General features: G+C 45.6%; 1 protein-coding gene and 1 pseudogene across 3 annotated transcripts in view; one reads left to right on the top strand and one right to left on the bottom strand.

The window, feature by feature from the left end:
- Positions 1 to 20,452, top strand: part of FNIP2 (folliculin interacting protein 2) — a 109,946-nt gene that overhangs the window by 13,099 nt on the left and 76,395 nt on the right. The gene's annotated exons all lie outside the window — the stretch shown is intronic.
- Positions 786 to 1,678, bottom strand: LOC311590202 (high mobility group protein B1-like; annotated as a pseudogene). Its single transcript has 2 exons — positions 1,669 to 1,678; positions 786 to 1,576 (listed from the first exon to the last, which is right to left on the bottom strand). The product of its transcript is annotated as a high mobility group protein B1-like (transcript).

The following is a 20,452-nucleotide window of genomic DNA, read 5'->3' as shown; positions in this document are numbered from 1 at the left end:
TGTATACCCTTAACTTAGTTGTTCTCTGGGCTGCTGGACATTGAAGTCAGCTGGCAATCCCAGATTACTCTCTCAGAGACCCTGACTTCGGGTCTGGGATGAGGCTCTCATCCCCAAATCATTTGAGTGCACAGCCAACCATTTTAACCATGAGGGGTTTCTTTAGATTGGAATGATGGAACTCATTCTTTGTTTTTTTCGAGACAGAGCTTCTCTGTGTAGCCTTGACTGTCCTAGACTTGCTTTGTAGACCAGGTTGGCCTTGAACTTACAGTGACCCACCCGCCTCTGCCTCCCGAGTGCTAGTGCTGGGATTAAAGGCGTGCACCACCACGCCCGGCTTCATTCTTTTTTTTTTTTTAAATAAAAAAAATTGTATTTACTTAGCATTCAGAATGTCAACAAAACAGCTGCATTTTTTTTCAATTACAGAGTGGTATTCAGCTAATCGAACAACAATTATCTTCGTATAAGCTGCATCACAGACAACTGAAGATGGAAAAAAAACAAAAACAAACAAACAGGAAAAAAACAAAAAAAGAAAAACAAAACCAAACCTACTGTCCCCATATATAGCTAATTTGTGCTGTGAACCAACAAGAACCTGCTTTAAATTTCCATGCCAATTTACAGCCCCCCATACTGTACCAGGCAAGGTCAGTGGCCATTGAAAATACCACCAGGACAGGGCTACCTAAAGACACATTCGGTAGTGTGTTAACTATACAAAAAAAGACACTGTACAGTTTAAAAACAAATCTTACACAGCCTTACATTTCATTTTTTTTCTTTAAAAGGAGTGAGTTGTGTACAGGGGGATTAAATGGTTTATAGACAAGGAAAAAAAAGTGCGCTAGAACCAACGTATTAATCATCGTCATCTTCTTCTTCCTCCTCCTCCTCATCTTCCTCTTCCTTCTTTTCAGCCTTGACCACGCCCTTTTCCGCTGCATCAGGCTTTCCTTCAGCTCTGTAGGCAGCAGTATCTTTTCGCACTTCTCCTTCAGCGTAGCAGCCTTCTTCTCACAGGGCCGCTTGTCATCCTCAGTGCTGTTGTTCCACATCTCTCCTAGTGTCTTTGTAATGCCACCAATGGATAAGCTAGGGTGCTCTCCCTTGATTCTGAGGCAGTACTCAGAACAGAACAAGAAGAAGGCCGAAGGAGGCCTCTTGGGTGTATTGGGGTCCTTGAACTTCTTTTTGGTCTCCCCTTTGGGGGGATGTAGGTTTTCATTTCTCTTTCATAACGAGCCTTGTCAGCCTTTGCTGTGTCTTCAAGTTTCCTTTTTTCTTTAGCAGACATGGTCTTCCACCTCTCTGAGCACTTCTTGGAGAACTCTTGAGAAGTTGACAGAAGCATCCGGGTGCTTCTTCTTGTCCTCTTCCCAGCAGACTTGCACAAAGAATGCATATGAAGATGGTTTGCCTCTTGGCTTCTTAGGAGCTCCTTCGCCCGTGTTTAGTTGATTTTTGTCCTCGAGGCTCGGAGTTGCCCAGCTCGCGCTTGCCCCGGCGCTGTCTCTGTGGAGCTCTGTACTGCAGTGGCTGTGAGAGCGGGAGCCAGACGCCAATGAAACTCATTCTTAAAGAGTCCTTGTGCATACGGTCAAGTGAAATTTTAGGATAGTTTATGCCAACCTAAGAGTTTCCACCTGTTGATGCTCTTACCAGTGGACATGCTAGAGGCTGCCTTGTGGAGATCACAGTAAAGAAACTCTGGGTGGCTGGACAGTGGTGGCCCACGCCTTTAATCCCAGCACTCGGGAGGCAGAGGCAGGCGGGTGGCTGTGAGTTTGAGGCCAGCCTGGTCTACAAAGTGAGTCCAGGACAGCCAAGACTGACTACACAGAGAAACCCTGTCTCAAAAACAAACAAACTAACTAACTAACCAAAAAACAAACAAACAAAAAAGAAACTCTGGGTGGGGTGATGGTGAATTTGGATACTAGCTCACTCGGTAGTTGCTGATTACTTGTGCAGCTCAATGTTACATCTTTATAAGACTTGCTGTTCACTTTGACAGTGCTGTCTAAATGTAATGTGTGTGTGTACAATGTGTGTGTATGTGTATATGTGTGCATGCAACATTGAGGTAGAGGATGGGTGTTTTCCTCGGTTGCTCTCTCACTGAGTCTGGAGCTCAGTCTGCTTCTGGAGTCACAGACCCACATGCTGTAGCTCCCGGCTTTCATATGGGTATTGGGGAATCTGGGCTCAGGTCCTCATGTTTTGCTGACCTAGCCATCTTTCCAGATCCCATGTTGTTCTTTGACTTGAATAACTTAAGCAGTAATAACTGAAAATAACAAGGAGGAAGCAGTTGGATGTGAAGCTATAAAGAGATATTTCCCGAAGCCTTATACAGCAGTGTGAGACGTCCCGTTCTCACTGCGTGGCTGGTTTGGAGAGTGCGTCATGAAGGGATGTATCTGGCCGGTGCTTACTCCGCTGTTACAGTGCTCTCTAGCTCCAGTTGGTGCACGTTCATGTTCCGTGTTTGTTCATTGTGTCTTCCTTTGCAAAGCCCTCTTCCCTTCAAGTGCGGCTGGCTTGGCTGCTTGTGCTCCTGCCCCACACGTCCTGAGTGCTGGGATTATAGGCAGGCATGGCCGCACTAAGCTTTGTGCTGTATTTTAAATATATTTAGTCATGACTGGGGCCTGCATGTGTGTTGGTGCATGCACGCCATGGTGCAAATACAGAGACTAATGGGCCAACTTTTAGGAGGCCTTCCACCACGTGACTTCTGGGAATCCAACTCAGATCATCAGTTTGATCTCAGTGCCTTTACTCACTGAGACACTTTACTGGACCCCAGGTTTGCAGCCGGGACCCTTAAGTTAATACTGTATTTAGTATATACTAGCAATGTGAAGTAGAGCGAGATTGACTTGACTGACCTTGTATGCTAAACTAGCATGTTGCCGGCCTTTCCTGAGGAGCTGTGAGTAAATAGCTGTCCAGTCCAGATAAGGTGTCAAGGACAGACCAAAGAAATGATTTCACCCTAGCTCCGCGAGGTCAACCAGTGAGTTTCCTGGTGTTACTCACAGAAGCATGAATCATTCAGGGCAGCTGCATCACCAGATGCCAGAAAACTGTCTCCAACTCACAGGCTGCTCCACAGGAGCCCTTTCCCCAGCACTTGCTAGCTGCTTACATGACCTTAGGCAGTGGCCTCGGGGGCCTTCTAAGATTTCTGACCTTCTAGAGCCCTCCAGACCCTTCTGGAGGTATTCCTGAGGGGTAAGCTTCCCTAGTCTCCAGGAGGACATGTTTGAACTCACAGGAAGGAGCTACAGACCATAATGAATGCTGATTGGAGACTTCTGGACAAATAGTGTGAAGGTTAGCACTCATCAAACTCACTGGACTATAGTAGGTGATTTCACTGTGGGTGACATACTGTCCTGATGTATCCTTAAGCTTTAATTGGGGTGCCAGGGGCAGCTTGACCCCTGGGCCTCACACATAAACACCACCTAGCTATATCCTAGCCTCTGATTATTTTAGAAACTTTTATGTGCAGGGTGCTGAGTTTCCAAGCTCACCATTTTCTTTCCTTGTATGTGTATAAGTGTTTCAATGTTTGTGCATGCCGTGTCCATGGAGGGCAGAAGAGGGCATTGGATCTCCTGGGACTGAAGTAACAGATGGTTGTGAGCTGCTGTGTGGGTACTGGGAATCAAACCTGGGTGCTCTGGGAGAGCATCCAGTGTTCTTAGCCACTGAACCACATCTCCAGCCCCCTTACTATTTGCCTTCAGAGCTTTGTCCCAGAGATAATATTAGTGAGGAGTGTACAGCTATCTATGAAGAAAAAAAATTGGTTTTGCCTATTTAAAAAATACCTGGATCTAGGCTGGGTAGATGACTCAGAGGTTAAGAGCATTGGCTGCTCTGCCAGAGGTCCTGAGTTCAATTCCCTGCAACCACATGGGGGCTCATAACCATCTATAGTGAGATCTGATGTCTTCTTCTGGCCTTCAGGCATACGTGTAGGCAGATCATTGTATACATAATAAATAAATAAATAAATAAATAAATAAATCTTTAAAAATATACCTGGAGCAGGTAATCGCAACATTTGGAAAGCTAAGGCAGAAAGGAAGGAGAGTTCAAGGCCAGCCTAGGACACATGAGTTCTAGGACAGCCTAGCTACACTGAATCCCTAAAATAAACAAAACAATCTTGGATGTGGGGCCTTGGTTAACTATGAGCTAAACATTTGGGAAAGTAGATTTGCATATGCGCGCTCTCTCTCTCTCTCTCTCTCTCTCTCTCTCTCTCACACACACACACACACACACACACACACACCCCTCCTCTGCCCTCAGGAATGGGAGGCTGTTCACTTACTGCTTTTGGCTCTGAGTGGCATAAATTCTCATGGCTCATGGCTGGGATTCTTCTGGTCCTGTGTGGTTTGAAAGCTTGGTCCATTTTAAGGCTGAGCTTTGCCTCAGAGTTTAGCATTATTTACAGCTATTGCTGCCTCTTTGGGACAGATGGATGGATGTGTGGGTGCCTCTTCAGGGAAAACTGGACAGAATGGAAATGAGGAAGAGTGAGTTATAAAAATGAGAGATAATAAAACCAAGTAGTAATATTTAAAGTAGCAGCAGATTTTTGAGCCCGAGTAGCATGGGAGAATAATATCATAATAGAAATAGGAACTTAGGAGGTGAAACGGTTTTTAAAATAGAACAAATATATTTGGTTTCACTCGAATTGTTCTGGGGTGATGATGAATACTCCCAAGTAATAATGAGTGAAGTTTGTAAAAGTAACTTTTATTCTCTTGTGTCAATTGTTGTCTGGGAGGCTCACTGCCTCCTTCTGCTAATGTGGACCTAGTCCTGGAAGCTTCTAGCATCCATACAATCTAACCTAGGCCTCTGAGACTTACTGCTTAATAAGCTTGGCCTGGCCTCTTCTTTTTGAGCTCTGGGCTGGCAAGTTCAACTCAGCTGTTCTAGCTCAAACTCTTCTCCCAGTTGACTTACTTATTCTGGCTTCTCTCTTGGCCTGGAATTGCTCTGCTTGGCCTCAAACTAACTCAGCAATCTGCTCAAATCTTCTGGTTTCTTCTCATTTTCTGGCTCATTCTGTCTTCACCTGAATTCTCTGTCTGCAACCCATCTATTACTGTCCTGATAAAACCTGCCTCCTCTCTCTGTAAAACTGCCTCTTAAGTAGCTTCCCTTTCCTCTCCTTTCTCACGAGAGTTGGCCATATCTTATTCTGTCAAATCTCTGATTCGTCACCTTTTCTGGCACTCAAATTAAACACCACTTTCGAACAGGGGTGCTTCCTTCTACTAACTTCACCTTCGTGTGAGATTAAAGGCAATGTACCACCACACCTGGATCTAAGCTTTTCCTTTTCCTTTTTAAAAATATATTTATATATTACATACACAGTGTTCTGCCTCCATATACACCTGCACATCAGAAGAAGGCACCAGATCTCATTATAGATGGTTGTGAGCCACCATGTGGTTGCTGGGAATTGAACTCAGGACCCCTGGAAGATCAGACAGTGCTCTTAACTGCTGAGTCATCTCTCCAGCCCCCTAAGCTTTTCTTTACCTGATTTTTGCTCTATACCAGGCTGCCCTTGAACTCAGATCCCCTTGCCTCTGTCTTCTGGATTAAAGGCATGCTTTTATCCCAACCAGATCACACAGACCTAGGTCTTTGGATGTGATCTCTTGCCTGAACAGCCATGTTCTGAGTTAACATTCTTCTACAGAAATTAGAGTAATCAGAGAGATATTAGCTAACATTTGCCAGAATACCAGAATTCATCTTTAACTCCTTGAAACCTTTCTTTTTCTGTCCCACCCCATCCCCAATAATTTTGTTAAAAATTGTTTTTCCAAACCCAGGTCAACTGCCACCTATGATTGTCTTTGCTGATTACTTCAGAGGGGTACCTGACCCCTCTCAATATGAACATAGTGTTTTACTTCTTTCTATGTGCCTATTAATATGCTCTAAGCCTGTTTTTTTTTTAAAAAAAATTTATATGTATGTACATACTTGGATTTTGAAACATTTGTGAGGATATGAGGAAGACTACAGAAAAAAGTGGAAGCGGGGGGTCTGTGAGTGAGAGGCACAACAGGGAAAGGGGAAGGAAGAGTGGGGAAACCTCCCAAATGCAGTATTATGGACATTGTGGAAACCTGTTACTTTTATAAGCTAATTTTAAAAAACAAAAATATCTTTAAAAGTTGTAAAATTAAAGTTAGCACAAGGACTTCAGATAGCAAAACTCATGGAAGTGTCACTTGTATTCTTTATCAAACTGTTCAGCTCAGTTGCATTTATTGACTAGTGCTTCTGTTTTTTGGGGATTAATTTTTAGAAGTTAATTATATAGTCTAAATATTAACACCACCCCCCATGTAAAGTGTAGCTGATGAAGATTTTCTCCCATTCTGTGGGCTGTCTTGGCTGTTCATGCCATTGGTTACTTCCTTTGCCTGCTGAAGCTTTTTAATTTAGTGTAATTCTGTTGGTCACTCTGGGGGGTTCTTTCCTGTGCTGTTGAGGTCCCATTCACAAATTTCTAGCCTGTACCTATGTCCTCAAATGTTTTCCTTTAGCAGTTTTCCATTTCTGGTTTCTGTGTGGTCCTTTGGTTCGGTGGTTAAGCGTGTTGGGTGCTCTTACAGAGGACCTGGGTTCAATTCCTGACACCTACGTGGTGCCTCAAAACTACCTGTTAACTCCAGGCTTTGGGGATCCAATGCCCTCTTCTGGTCTCTGAGGGCACTGTGTGTGTATGATGCACCAGATATACATGCAAATATTAAAAAACATACAAACAAAGGCTTTTTTTAAAAAAATGACAGAATCAAAAATCGATTCATTGATCCAGTTTGACTCCATGTTTGACAGAGCAGCATCTATATTCATCGTGTGGGACAGGAACCAGGTGGCTATAGCGCCAGCTGGTTCTGTCCTGCATAAGGCAAGATCTGGTACATCTTTTGATTTCTCTATCGTGCCTCTGCTAGTTTGTAGCCTTGTGGGTATGGAAGATGTTCCCTCTGCCTATTCCCTAGCCCCCATTCTGTACATGTTGAAGACTGTGACTTTTGTTCTGTGACGGGATCTTTGTAGCCCAGGCTGGCCTTGAACCCACTAGGTAGCTAAGAATGGTGTTCAACTCCTGATCCTCCTGCTTCCCTGGCTCAAATGCTAGACTACAGGCTGTTAGTCTATGTACGTGTAAGTTGTTCTCGCTTCTTTGGGGGCACTGACGGACTCAGAACAATCAGGTGACTCTTAGAGTCAAGCCCAGCCTCCTTCACTCGCATAGCTGTCTCACTTCCCTCATTCTGTTACAGAGAGCGTATCTCAGTCCTTCGCACAGTGTTGTCCTCTCTTCGAGAAGGTTCTTCGCTTGGGGCTTACCTTCTCCCTCCCTTCCCTACCTTTGTTTCTATAGCTGCAGTGTTCTACGTAGCCTAGGTTGGTCTTGAACTCATGTTCCTCCAGCCTCAGCCTCTAGGGTGCCTGGATTACAAGACAACTCCACCATGCCTACTACCTGTCATTGCTGATCCTACCTTTACCTACTGTGGTGGTTAGGAGTCAGGATCTTTCCCTGAACGTGGATGTCACACTGATTGGCTAGACTGCTGGTTGGCAAGCTGGGGGGAAGCTGCCAGCCCCTTCTTCCAACAGGTCTAGGGTTACAGATGCACAGCACTGTGCCAGGCTTTCCAGCAGGTGCTGGCATCTAAATTCAGGCCCCCATGTTTGCACAACAGGCAGGTTGCCAACTGAGCTCCCCCTGCCCCCCCACCTCAAGCCCATTTGATCTTTTGCTTGGGGCTTTTGGTGGATAACTTTAGTAGAAGATCATCTGTCCTCTAGTTTGGCCTAGGTTTCTTCATAGAAGCTTCTAGAATTGTAACATGATTGTGTAGTACATTTTATCCTTCTCTGGAAGAAGCTGCTGCTTATTTATGGACAGGCCTCTTGAAGAGTTGCTGTATTTATTTATTTTTTTTAAAACTCCAAAGCCAAAATACTATATTTGGGCCAGGTATGGTGGCACATGCACGTAATCCCACTGTGTAAGAGGCAGATGCAGAAGGATTGCTGCAAGTCTGAGGCTCTACATAGTCATTTCTAGGTTAGCCAGGGCTAAGGAACAAGACCTTGTCTCAAAAAGCTAAAATCAAAACCAAACAAGGAGGTGGGGGGGAACCAAACCAACAAACAGGCTGGAAGGATAGCTCAGCTATCTCTTTTGGGTCCAGTTCTAGCACCCACGTGGTCGTGCACAACCACCTGTAATCCCAGTTCCTGGGGAACTGACATCCTATTCTGGCCTCTGAAGGCACCAGGCATGCACACAGTGCACATTTGTGTATGCAAGCAAAACACTCATATATAAACAAATAAAATCTTTTTCAAAAGCCAGAATCCAAAGAACTTATTTAAAATTATAGCATTTATTTATCCTGGTATATGTGCATGTGCACAGACGCACACATACTGAGGTGCACATTGAGGCCAGAGGACAACTTTGATAATTGTTTTTGAACTCATCTGCAACGATGTGGGTTCCCAGGATCAAACTTAGGTCCTCAGGTTTGGCCAAAGGTGGCTTTGTCAGATAAGCCATCCCACTGACACCCCACTGATGCCTCACTCCCAAAGGATAGTTGTTGTTGTTGTTGTTGTTGTTTTTAAGAAGTTGCCACATTAGGTTCTTTTGTGCTACTGTGGCCACTTTCACTCTAGAAACAACTTGAGGTAGGAAAGATTTATTTTGAGAGGATCAGTCCATGGTGATTTGGCCCAAGTACTTGGTAAACATGGTGGTGATGGGAGCATGTGGAGGAGCTTCTTCCGTGGTGAGCAGGAGCAGCCAGAGAGCCATTGCGGCGTTCCTTAAGCCAACACAGTTCCACTGGTGACAGGCAGCACTCGGGAGAACAGTATGCTGGTGCCCACTGTAGTCTGCCACTGATGTGCCCTCCCCGACTCCCACGCCCTGGACCACACTCAGGATTTCCTGGCATTCAGTTTTTGTTAGTAATCAGGTGTGGTGTGGCCACCGTGTAGTGGCCCAAGCCTCTTGGCCTCTTCACCTTAGATACTCATCTTTAGAGTATCTTCACTTCAAGAGTGAAACAATGTGACAGGAAAACCTGCCACAGGTGAATGGCTTTTGACAGGAAGTGGGAAAGTCTGTTTTCCAGCTCCAGGGATGGTGGCAAGCAGATGAAGGTAAGTGCCTTACCTTGGGGGTAGGGGACCTGGTAGAGCTTGCTGTGGACCTGCTGTTGTTCAGTCCGAAGCCATTAAAGGAAGAATGAAAGCAGCCATCAAGTGCTGAAGCGTCAAGCAGACTTTCCCTGGTACAGCAGCCTGATGGCTGATCTTGGTTGTCAGTTTGACACACCTGGGAAGAGGGAGCCTCAACCAACAAATTGCCACACTGGATTGTCCTGCAGGCATGTCTGTGGGGCGTTTCCTTGATCGATAATTGATGTGGGAGGTACCATCCCTAGGCAAGTGCAAGCCTAGGCTGGATAAAAAAGGTTAGCCTAACAAGCCACAGAGCAAGCCAGTAAGGAACACTCCTCTTTGGTCTCTGCTCTGGTTTCTGCTTAGGCATTCCTCAGTGGCTTACTGTAATATGTAAGCCGAACTACCCTTTCTTCCTCCAAGTTGTTTTTTTTGTTGTTGTTGTTGTTGTTGTTCAGTGTTTTATCACAGTAACTGCTATGAAAAGTAGAAACCAACAGATCTGATAGTCACCTTCCCTACCCTCCACCTCCAAGTCCGCACTCTCTAAAAGGAGCAGTGTGTGTGTGCACACGGCAGCTCTGACTTCCTGAGGAATGTCTCCTCGCTTATGAGAATGGTGTTTGTGGTATTAGCTGCGTACTATCACTACCTCTTATTATGGGGCTTCTGATGTGTGCTTTGAGCTAGAAGGCTAAACATAAAAATGAGCTCACCCCACTCCTTTGTTGGGAAAAAAACCATTCATTTTCAAACTCAGTTTCTCCTCTGTTCTCACAACGTAGACATTTTTTCCAGTGTGAGGTTCTTTACCACAAACCAAGCAGGTAAGCAATCAGTTCTGCAGCAGCGGACCTCTCTGAAGTGTTTGGATCCAGTTCAGTTTTGACACTGTCTAGCTGGATATCCATGGGGAGGTAGCAGCATGTCCCTAGGCTGAGGGCTTATCCACAAGACTCCTCCCTGCAGACACCAGTGCGTCTGCCTCTTGACAGCAGCTGTAAACCAGGGTTCCCACAATCCTCTCTGCAGGTTTGATTAATGGGCTTGAGTCATTCCCGAAACTCAGAGAAACAGGCGGTAGCTATGGCGTCCTTTTGGGAAGTGCCATCCTCCAAGAAACTCCAGGAGTTGATCTTCCTGGAAGCTCATTCAGACTGTTCCTCCTGGAAATTTTACTGCATGGGCTTGAAGGAAGCGTAGGCACAGTGTTGCAGTGTGATTGAAAAGGTATGGTCTAAGGCTAGTAGACTGGGTAGGACCCCCAGTGAGGCCTGTCTGTCCAGATTCTTTAGCCGACCTTTCTCCCCAGTGCGGGCCAAGAAAGGCCCAGTCTGCAACGAGGGTTTTACCTCCTCATGGCAGACAGGGCAGGGAACATGGCTTTGGGGAAGAAGTATTCTGGCGCCTGTGACCTGTTGCTCCAGTTCTCTACAGTCATCCCTCATCCAACAGCAGGGGCTGAGGATTCCAGGGCTGGAAGTCAGAGAGCACTGCCCTGCAGGAGTTCAGTCTGAGAAGGCTTACTTCCCATTACTCTGTAACGGGAGCAGAGAGCACACCAAGATGAAAGCACAGGAGCCTTGTGGAAGTGCCCAGCAAAGGACTGCTAAACAGTTTGGGGTCTCTTTGTTCAGCAGAGTCCTTCATTTTACATTTTAAAAAATATAGTTTATTAATTTATTCATATTACATCTAAATTGTTATCCCATCCCTTGTATCCTCCCACTCCTCCCTCCCTCCCATTTTCCCCTTACTCCCCTCCCCTATGACTGTGACTGAGGGGGAACTCTTCCTCCTGTATACGCTCATAGGGTATCAAGTCTCTTCTTGGTAGCCTGCTATCCTTCGAGACTATCTGGAGCACTTGTCCTTGAACTTGCTGTGTACTCAAGAACGGCCTTGAACTCCTCACTCTCCTGCCTCTGAATGCTGAGGTGTCATCATGAGACTTTGTTGCCACTTTCCTGAAAGCTCAAGGGAATGGCGGTTGGGGTGTGGCGAGGAAGGTGGAGGAGAGCTGGGGTTTTGTTTTCTTTTAAAGAGGAGTGGTGCTTTCTCCTAAGCACCAACAGTGTCGTTTCTGTTTTCCTCTGTAATCTTTTTTTTTTTTTTTAATTTTAGTCTCTACAAGCATTCCAAACTGAGAATGTTTTTGTTTTTTTGTTATTTCTACTTAAATTTTGCTTTGTGTGGTGTGTGTGTGTGAATCACAAGATCACTTGTAGAAATTGGTTCTCTGCTTATACCATGCAGGTCCTGGGGAATTCAGGGTACCAGGTGTATAATCATGCCCGATCTCAATCCCCTCCCCCTTTCCGAGACAGGGTCTCTTTGTGTTGGCCTTGGCTGTCCTGTCAATATCAGCCTCTCTCTCTCAGCAGTTTACATGTTGGCATATTTGGAATGCAGAGACTACTTACATTCAACCGCTGTTGAAATACTAGAAATTTTCTCTCTGTTGTTTTTTTGCTCCCCGTATGCTTTCGGATTGTCATGCCTCCTACTTCCGGCTGTCAGTGTGGATTGTCCATGGTTACCAGAACACACGGAAGACTTGAAAATAGGTAAAAGGTGGCAGTGCGGGGCACTGATAGAGCACTGCCTTTGGAGATGGAAACAGTCCAGACCCAGAGATAAGGATGTATCTGGTCGTTTCCTGGAGAGGAGGCAGAGTGACCTGTGGCTATGTTGTTGTTGCTAAGAAGTTTTTATGAGCCCCTCCTGTCCTCCAGGAACTATGCTAGACACTGTCAGCAAGGGGCCGTGGAGTGAAACAAGAGGTGTACTTTCAGGGAGCTACAGTTAGCTCACGCTCCTATCAAGTCCTCACAGCGTAGTCTTGGTCGGTTCACCTGCTCACCACAGTGTGCGTGGAACCCTCAAATCAGCGTTCTGCAGTGTGGCTGTGGAGAGATTCCCCCGCCCTTGCACAGACTGAGATTGATGTTCACTTTATAGGTTCGTCAGCTCGTGCGTGGCTCAATATCACAGTTCCCCTGTCATAGGATTTCATTATTATGGCGTTTAAGTCTGGTGAATGGGAAGATGGCCCCACAAATAGGTAACAGTTCCTCTCGGTTCTGTTTATGTAGGGGTGGGGGGAGGTGGGCAGCTTCCTCCCAGCCGCCACTGGTAACTTTGGATCCTGCATTTGAGCCGTTGAAAGCTTTGCTACTCACCAAGGATTGGACCTTCTGGTTTGTGGGCCCCCCTGCCCCCAATCTCGATGATATAAGCTGGAAGTGGAACAGAGGCAAACCACTTGCCATCCCTGTGGGTTTGAATCTGCACTGCCCAGCTCCGTACAAAGGCCACATGCGGCTGGTGGTGCTCCTAGTGTGTCTAATCTGAGTAGAGATGGCCTCTAATCCATCCAGGAATGGCAACACGCTGTAATCCCTGCACTCAGAGGCTGAGGTGGGAGGATTGTTGAGGACTATCTGCTCTAAGAGCTAATTAATCAATTGCAGATGTAGTCCATGTTCTCTGAAGGTCCTTACCTGGCTCTGGAATTCAGAAGGGCCATCCTAACACTGTGTCACATGGTGAGATGAAAGAGAAATCCATGCTTTATAATGCCAGCCTGGTCAGTCAGTAATGCTGATGGGAAAGCAGAAATCCAAGATTTTCTTTCAGTAGACTCCATTTTCACACACTCTTTTATGGCAGGGGTGCACAGGCCAGATGTTCTTGCCTAAATCATGACCCAGGGCAAGAGAAAACTGAGGCTGTCTTCTAAGGTAGGCCATGGGGGAAGAGCTGAGGCCTGGTGGTAGCCGGGCAGTTGTGAACTCTAAGACGCACCTCCAAGTCTGTTCTGTCTTCCTGTGGAGGATATTGGAGCATTTTTCAGAACAGGGTTTGTTCATGAGTGAGCTTTACAAGGTCTAGCTCGCAAAGTTACATGGAAGGTGTTTTAGAAAGAGAACTTGGTGTGGTTACAGCTGGTGTGGTGGGGTGTAGGAGGTTGGAAGGGGGCTTAGTGGGAGGGACAATTGACTTGGAAGCTAATTATTTCGTAATTATAACTTTCTGGCTCATGTGGACATCTGGTGCAGTTTACTGCCCCTTGCGGACTCTGACGAGTCTATTCTAGATCGTGTAATGTCTTGGAGATTCCAGAGAGCTGGCTGCATGTTGAGATGTTGGGATTGAAGTGAGGAGGTGACTGATTTTTAGTAAGTCATTTGCCTGCCAGATGGTGCTGTAGCCAGCTGTTTCCCTTGGCTTTGTGTTGTGTGAATCCCATGCTGTCATGTCTGAGCTGTCATCACGTGAGGTGGTGAGTACTCTGGGCCTTGTACCCCGAGAATAGGCAGAGCTTCCCATCTGCCTGGAGCTGCACAGTTTGCAGAGGGGCTCTCAGCTGCTCACGTGTAACCTTTTAAACCCTTAGAGATGGGCAGAGTCACAGCCATGGAGACCAAGACTCACTGTCTGGGTAGTTTACCCGAGTCACATGGACAGTGAGTAACTTGCCTTCTAGCCCAGTGCTCTGTTCCTGGTGTGACTAGCAGGGCCCCAGCTGACCGTGACCCGCCTTTCCTGCTCTGATGTCTCCTGGGTTCCTGGTACTCAGGCTTACCATGAGGTACTTACTCAGAGAGATGTGCCTGCTGATTCACAGCTGAACATCCTTTCCCTTCTCATAAAATGATTTCTACATTTTCTTATGCGGCAGATGTAGCCTTTTTTTTTTTTCTATTAGAACTTAGAGAATGTTAACAGTCTTAATTAGTGATGCATTTCTTACACAGGAAGCTTTTAATTTTAGTTGTATTATAATATAAATCATGATTGTTGCCCATCAATCTAAATTGGAAAGAAGACAGGAGTTATCTTTTCACAAGTATTTAGTTAGTTGTTAGTTGGTTTTGAGATAGGGTCTTACGTAGCCAATCTGGACTGGATAGTGAGTCCCTATGTCAAAACTTAATGTGTATTAGTTAGGCATTGTGGCAAACGGCCGCTTAGCACCTGGGAGGTGGATGGTAGGAGGAACAGGAATTCAGGTCAGCCTTGGCTGTATAGCAAGCTCAAGGCCAGCCTGGGATATGTGAGACTTTATCTCCAAAAGCCAGAAGGAAAACAAGCACTAAACAAAACACCCAAACACCCTCAGCATCCCACGGTGGAGCTCTGACCTAGCATTGGCAAGGCCCTGGGTGCCATCCCATGTCCCAAGTTAAAAATGTCAGAGGCCTTTCTTAGGGAGACTCAGAACCAGTCTAATGTGGGACAGGTGTGTGTAGCACGAGGCATATGAGGAAGTGCAGGGGGTTGTGACAAAATAAGGCTTACCGCAGAGGTCCCCCTGCTGACCCAACGTGGCCAGAACTCAGCTGTGGTTGGAGCATGTCAACTGGTGCTTCTCGGCACTGGTGTCATATGACCCTGACCACATATAGAGCTCTGCAGTACATGCTCAGTAATAACGTGCATGTTGCAAAGTATCCATGGAGAAGTTAATTGTGTCATAGCTTTACATCCAAATAAAAGGGAAGTGGGGGTCCTGTAGCATTCTCCTTTGGGTGCGTTTCTTAACATATTTTCCCCAAATGGTAAAATTCTGGTAGGAACTGTCATAGTGTTGACCATGGGGCACATACATGTATTCCCAGTACTTGGGAGGCGGAGGCATAAAAATCAGAAATCCAGAGTCATCCTTGGCTACATAGAACATATAAGGCTAGCCTGGGCTATAGGAGACCCTATCTCACCACCACCACCACTAGCACCAAAAAAAAATTTTTTTTCTACAAATGCTTTCCGCAACACCTCTGCTTGTAACTGTGTGCCCTGCTCACATGGTTTTCAGGAAATGAGAACCCTGTGAATGATTCCAGACATGATGGCATCAACCCAACAATAGCTCAGCCTCCAGCTCTCTAAACAGGACTGGGCTCTGAATGCCTTTGCTAAGGTCCAAATCTCGAGACAACCTGAAGACACCAGAGTTAAACTTTAAAGAGTTAGGTAATATTTGTTGCTAATGTTTTCCAATGGTTGATAATCTTTTTTAATATATTTATTTTACGTGTACGAGCGTTTTGCTCAAATACATGTCTGTATACATACCCACCATGTGTGGGCCTGGTGCCCTCAGGGGTCAGAAGAGGGCACTGAATCCCCTGAAACTGAGTATGGATGGTTGTGAGCCTCAGTGTGGGTCCTTTGCAAGAACCAGTGCTCCTAAACCCTGAGCTGCCGCTTTAGTCACCTGTCGATAATCTTTAAATTCCGTATGGCTGTCATTAATTTTATTCAAACAGGAGGTTGGAAAATTATACAGAAGAAGACTGTAGTTTCCTTCTACAGTTTGAGGTCTCTGATAGGACCTTACAGGAAAACAAAAACAAATTAAAAGTCTATGCTAATGCTTGCAGAGAGGGCTAGTTATTTCTCTCAGTGCCTCTTGAGTTCAGTGATACTGCAGGTTTGGGACAACCTCTTCACAGCCTTCACTTGGTGCCCTTTTTATGTGATAAGGTATGAGAACAAAGTAGTTATGGCCACAGCTTTATCACAGCTCTTATCAGGGTCACTGTTTCACGTGTCAGGCAGGGGACTCTTGCAGCCTTCTCCTCTCCCCTAATCTCAGTGTTGTCAGCCGGCAGGTAATTCCTCATAACCTTTGAGTAGCATTAAAAAATAATAATAATGTGAGTAGTTTAAAAACTTCCCAAGATAGTCAGATGGCGCAGAGGCTGCTTGCCAGTAAGCGTCAGGTCCTGAGTCTGATGCCTGGAAGCCACGTGGTGGAAGGAGAGGACCAGTTCTTGTAAGTTGTTCTCGGACCTCCACACATACTACTCCCCCACACTATAAATAATTACAAATCAACAGTTTTTTCCTTATGCATGTTGCATTGCTGCTTAGTATTAAAGTCTCCAAATGAGAAGAATTCTGGAGTTTTATTTTTAGCTGCGTCTCTACACTGTTTATTGACTTAAATTAATATTAATAGTAATAATTATGATGAAGGGAAAAAATAAAACCCAGCGTGAGCACAATTGTGCCCTTGACAGGGCAAGTGCTTTTTAAACGTTTACTTATTGGTTTTTCTTCTCATCTGTCTGTGCAATTGTATTGTCTCTGGTTACATCCTGTGTAGTACAGAATCAAGAGGTCATTTCTGGGGGGAAATTTTTTTTCAAAATTGTTTTATCCATTTGTAAATAATAAATGCGTGTTACTTGAGAAATAGAGAGTAAGTAAAAAGCAGCCCCAGTCTGGCTCCTGCAAGGCATGCTGACATTTACTACTTTAGTTCTCTGTCTAACAATGCACGCAGTACCAAAGTGTGAACACAACTTTGTGAGTCTTGCTCTTTTTATTTAATGTTGTAGTAGGAAAGCTTTTCTGTGTCCTCGGTTTCTATGAAGACACACTGGTCCTTTAGCTATTGAGTGCCTTTGATGGCTGCTCTTCAGAGTAGGGAGATGAGGACAGAAAATAACTCAGGTCCTAGAGAGGAACAATAGAGCATCTTTCCTGTTTGCTTTAGGAGACAGGGGCTCTCTAGGTAACTGTGTAGCCCAGGCTGGCCCTAAATTCACTGTGTAGCCCAAACTGGCTTTGAGCTCATTATGTAACTCAGGCTGGGCTTGAACTTACAATCTTCTTCCTTAACTCTCAGAACGCTAGAGTTGCAGGAACATACCACCAAGTATAGCTTCAGGAACCATAGACCATCATGAATTTTCATGTAACTTAAAAAAATATTACGATGGAGAATGACCCCAGAGCTTCATAGTGCTAAGCAGGAAGTGTGCTTAAAACTTGAAAAAAAAAAGTCATAAGTGTGCTTCTTTGAAGTTAAAATGACAAAGCCAACTGACTAACTTTGTTTGCAGTGGGGTGGAGAGAGAAAGGGTGGGATGGAGGAAAAGAAGAGAGAATGTGACCAAGAGTGTCCTTGCTGAAGTGCAGGAAAGAGCCTGCACCCTAGCCGCCTAGGCGAATGCCAGGCTGGGCATGTCAAGTGGCGGCAGAGCAGGCATTCCACGGTGTGCTTGGCTTCTGCACAGGGAATGCTTGCAGGTGAGCAGGGCAGGGTTCATGGCAAGTGCCTGCTGAGAGGCTTACTCACCCACAGAGCACATGACTGGGGCCTTGTCCTCAGCTAACTTAGAGCCCAAATGGTCTAAGTGGCAAGGGGTTCAATATGGTAGGAAAAAAGTTATAGCCAGTGGTCACACCCATCTGGGTAGCTCTTGACACAACAGTGTGAGGGTGCTGAGTGAGCCTAATGCTCACCCAGGAGCAAAGGTGCCAGTATTTAAGTCATGGTGGGGCCACTGACAGACCACAAGCTATGGCTCCCTCCTCTTCTCATTCATTTCTTCTCCCTCCCCTTCTTTCCCTTCCACACCTTTCTCTGCTCTTCCTTGTCCCCTGCCAGTTTCTGATCCCCTCGTCCCCTTTCCTCTTGCCACCCTCCATCCTCTGGGCTTCTCATGGTACTGGAAATTGCACATTCCAGGCCAGTTCTCCGCTACATATTTCATACTCATCACATTTTTAATGTTTGAAGAGAGATCTCACTAAGTTGCCTAGGTTGGCTTTGAACTCGGCTATATAGAGCAGGCAGGCATTACGCTTGTCATCCTGCCTTGGTGTCTTGGGTAGCACTGCAGGTGTGCATAACCATGCCCAACTATTCTTTCCTTTTTCTGTGTGTGGTTCTCCCTGTCTGCTAAAAGAGGACATCACTACCACCCACTTCCTGTGATTGAGAGAAACCCAGAGAACAATTCCCGGCGTGCAAAATAAGCAGTCGGTGAGTCTGGCTATTATCTGTATCGTACAACTGCGTGTGTATATGTTGCCAAATTTCCTGACTGCCATGCTTGTCTGGCGAGCTGAGATAGTGTCACGTGTGTTGTGGCACAGCTAGTGGGTGGTGTTATTTATTACACACTGAACTGGCGTTGTGAGGATGGGCTGCTGCTGTTGAGTTGCTAGGTTCTGTGTGCTACCTCCTGTCACATTTCAGACCAACTACGTCACATTCCTGAATCTAACTCCGAAGTCCTTTTCCTAAAGCACACTGTAGCAAAGAGCTACTTCCTTACCTTAGTCCACTTGCTATAGCCTAATGAGAGGTAGGTTTCTTTCTTTCTTTCTTTCTTTCTTTCTTTCTTTCTTTCTTTCTTTCTTTCTTTCTTTCTTTCTTTCTTCAGGGTCTCTTGTAGCCCACACTGGCCTCAAACTCCCTATGTAACTGAGGGTGACCTTGAACTTTTGATCTTCATGCCTCTACGACCTCTGGAGTGCTGGGATTACAGGCCTGGGCCATGAGTGTTGGGTTTTGTTTTTTTCTTGAGAACAGGGTCTTATGTAACTCAGATGCTTGCTGACATCGTACATACTTACTTTGTAGCCAAGGATGACCTTGAGCTGCTGTGTGTGTCTCTACACGTGTGTGTACACATTTTTAGAGGCCAGAAGTCAGCATTAGATGTCTTTCTCAGTCACTTTCTACCTTATTTTTGGGGTGTCTGCCACTGAACACAGAGTTTGTTTATTCAGCTGGACTGTCTGTCAGTCCAGCAAGGCCCAGGCATCTTCCTGTCTCTGCTTCCTCAGTCCTGAGATGACAGACAAGCACTGCAAAGCCTGGCTTTTGTAAGGGGGCTAAGGATGGAGCTTAGGTGCACATGCTTGCCCAGCTAGTACCCTACTGACTGAGCCATCTCTACAGCCTTTGACTTTCTAACTCTCCTGCCTCTCACTTCTCAAGTGCTGGTTTGCAGGTGCTACCACACCTGGCATTCCTTTTTACAATTTCAATACACTTCATTCTGAATTATAATAGATAGAAAGTTACATATTTTATGCATTCAGTGCTTAATCTCCAATATTGAGATCAAGAAACAGCACGTTTTAGTACTCTCATGTCCGCTCTTGAATACCAAATTTCGAAAAATTACAGCTGTTGCCATCAGTTGTCAGGAGATGGGAGGGATGGGATGACACAATGAAAGATTGAATGTGATACTGTGTTTGTTTCTCATAAAGATAATGTGAGTTGGCAGAGAAGGATCATTTAAATAGGTTTACTAGATGTGGGCACTTGGCAGGGCCTGTGCCAGGTTTTAGTTTTTTTCTTCTCTTCTCTAAGGAATTTCTTAGTTGCAGCTTTTGAGTCAGGTTTTAATTATGCATTGTCAGCACTTCTTCGCCTTACAAAGTATGAGGTTAAAGAGATGAAAAAAAAAAAGCACCAGCACTTAACTTGAAACTTCCTGCTTAAAGCTCCTCACTCTACAGCAGGTGTGGAAGCTCACCTTCCCCTGGTGTCCAGTCTTACATGGAGGTGGTCCTGTAGCGATGTACTGAGTGGTCTGTGCACAATGGGAAACAGTGCTGTGGGTGGTCAGAGAGTCTTGTTACAGGCAGCAGGCACGTGAAATACTTTTGCTATCTACGTGATATGCTGCTAACTGATAGAAACTTGCTGTCCTGCAGGACCACTTCAGGGCCCGGGACTTGTAAAGTGGAAATAGTACTACAGCAGCTTAAGCAACCAAGAGGCTGGGACCGTACTCTGGGGTACAATGCATATCTAGCATCTGTGAGGTCCTGGTTTCAGTCCCACTTTTCAGATGCTGCAGGGCTTCATCGGCCCTCCATCCATACTCTCTGGCCCTGCCTCCTAACATCTCCTGAAGTTGGCTGTGCTATGACCCAGCCAGTGGCAGCAGCAGAGCTCCAGGCAGTGTACTGACTGCAGCTGGGCCGTGGGGTCTAACCAGTGACTGGGGACGGTTTCTAAAATAGAGCTTTAGGTGATTCTTTGTTTTCTGTAATGTGTGGATGAACTTTGTAAGGAAAATAGCGAGGTCCACCGTGACGAGGGAAGGCTACAGTGATAATTGAAATATGTGTTCAGTATTTCAGGGTAGGGTACCCAACATGGTTATGTGCCACAGTGTGAGTACCTCTGTATGGGGATGATTCCATTCCAGGAGAAAGATGATTTAAAATAAACAGCAGAGTAGGTCTTAATATACCTGGGTGTTCCCCCCCTCAACCGTGCCACCCCACCCACCCCCCGTCTGTCTACCCTGTATTCGCTCTCATGTCTCAGATACAGTTGCTTTTCATTTATTGCACAAATTTGAAAACTTATTTAAATGTAAAGCAATTGAGAGTAGAAAAGAGG

Source organism: Acomys minous (genome assembly GCF_964271855.1).
Source record: "Acomys minous genome assembly, chromosome: 19".
Taxonomy (NCBI): Eukaryota; Metazoa; Chordata; class Mammalia; order Rodentia; family Muridae; genus Acomys; species Acomys minous.
The sequence above is the reverse complement of the archived record's forward strand: the minus strand, read 5'-3'. Positions and strand labels throughout refer to the sequence as shown.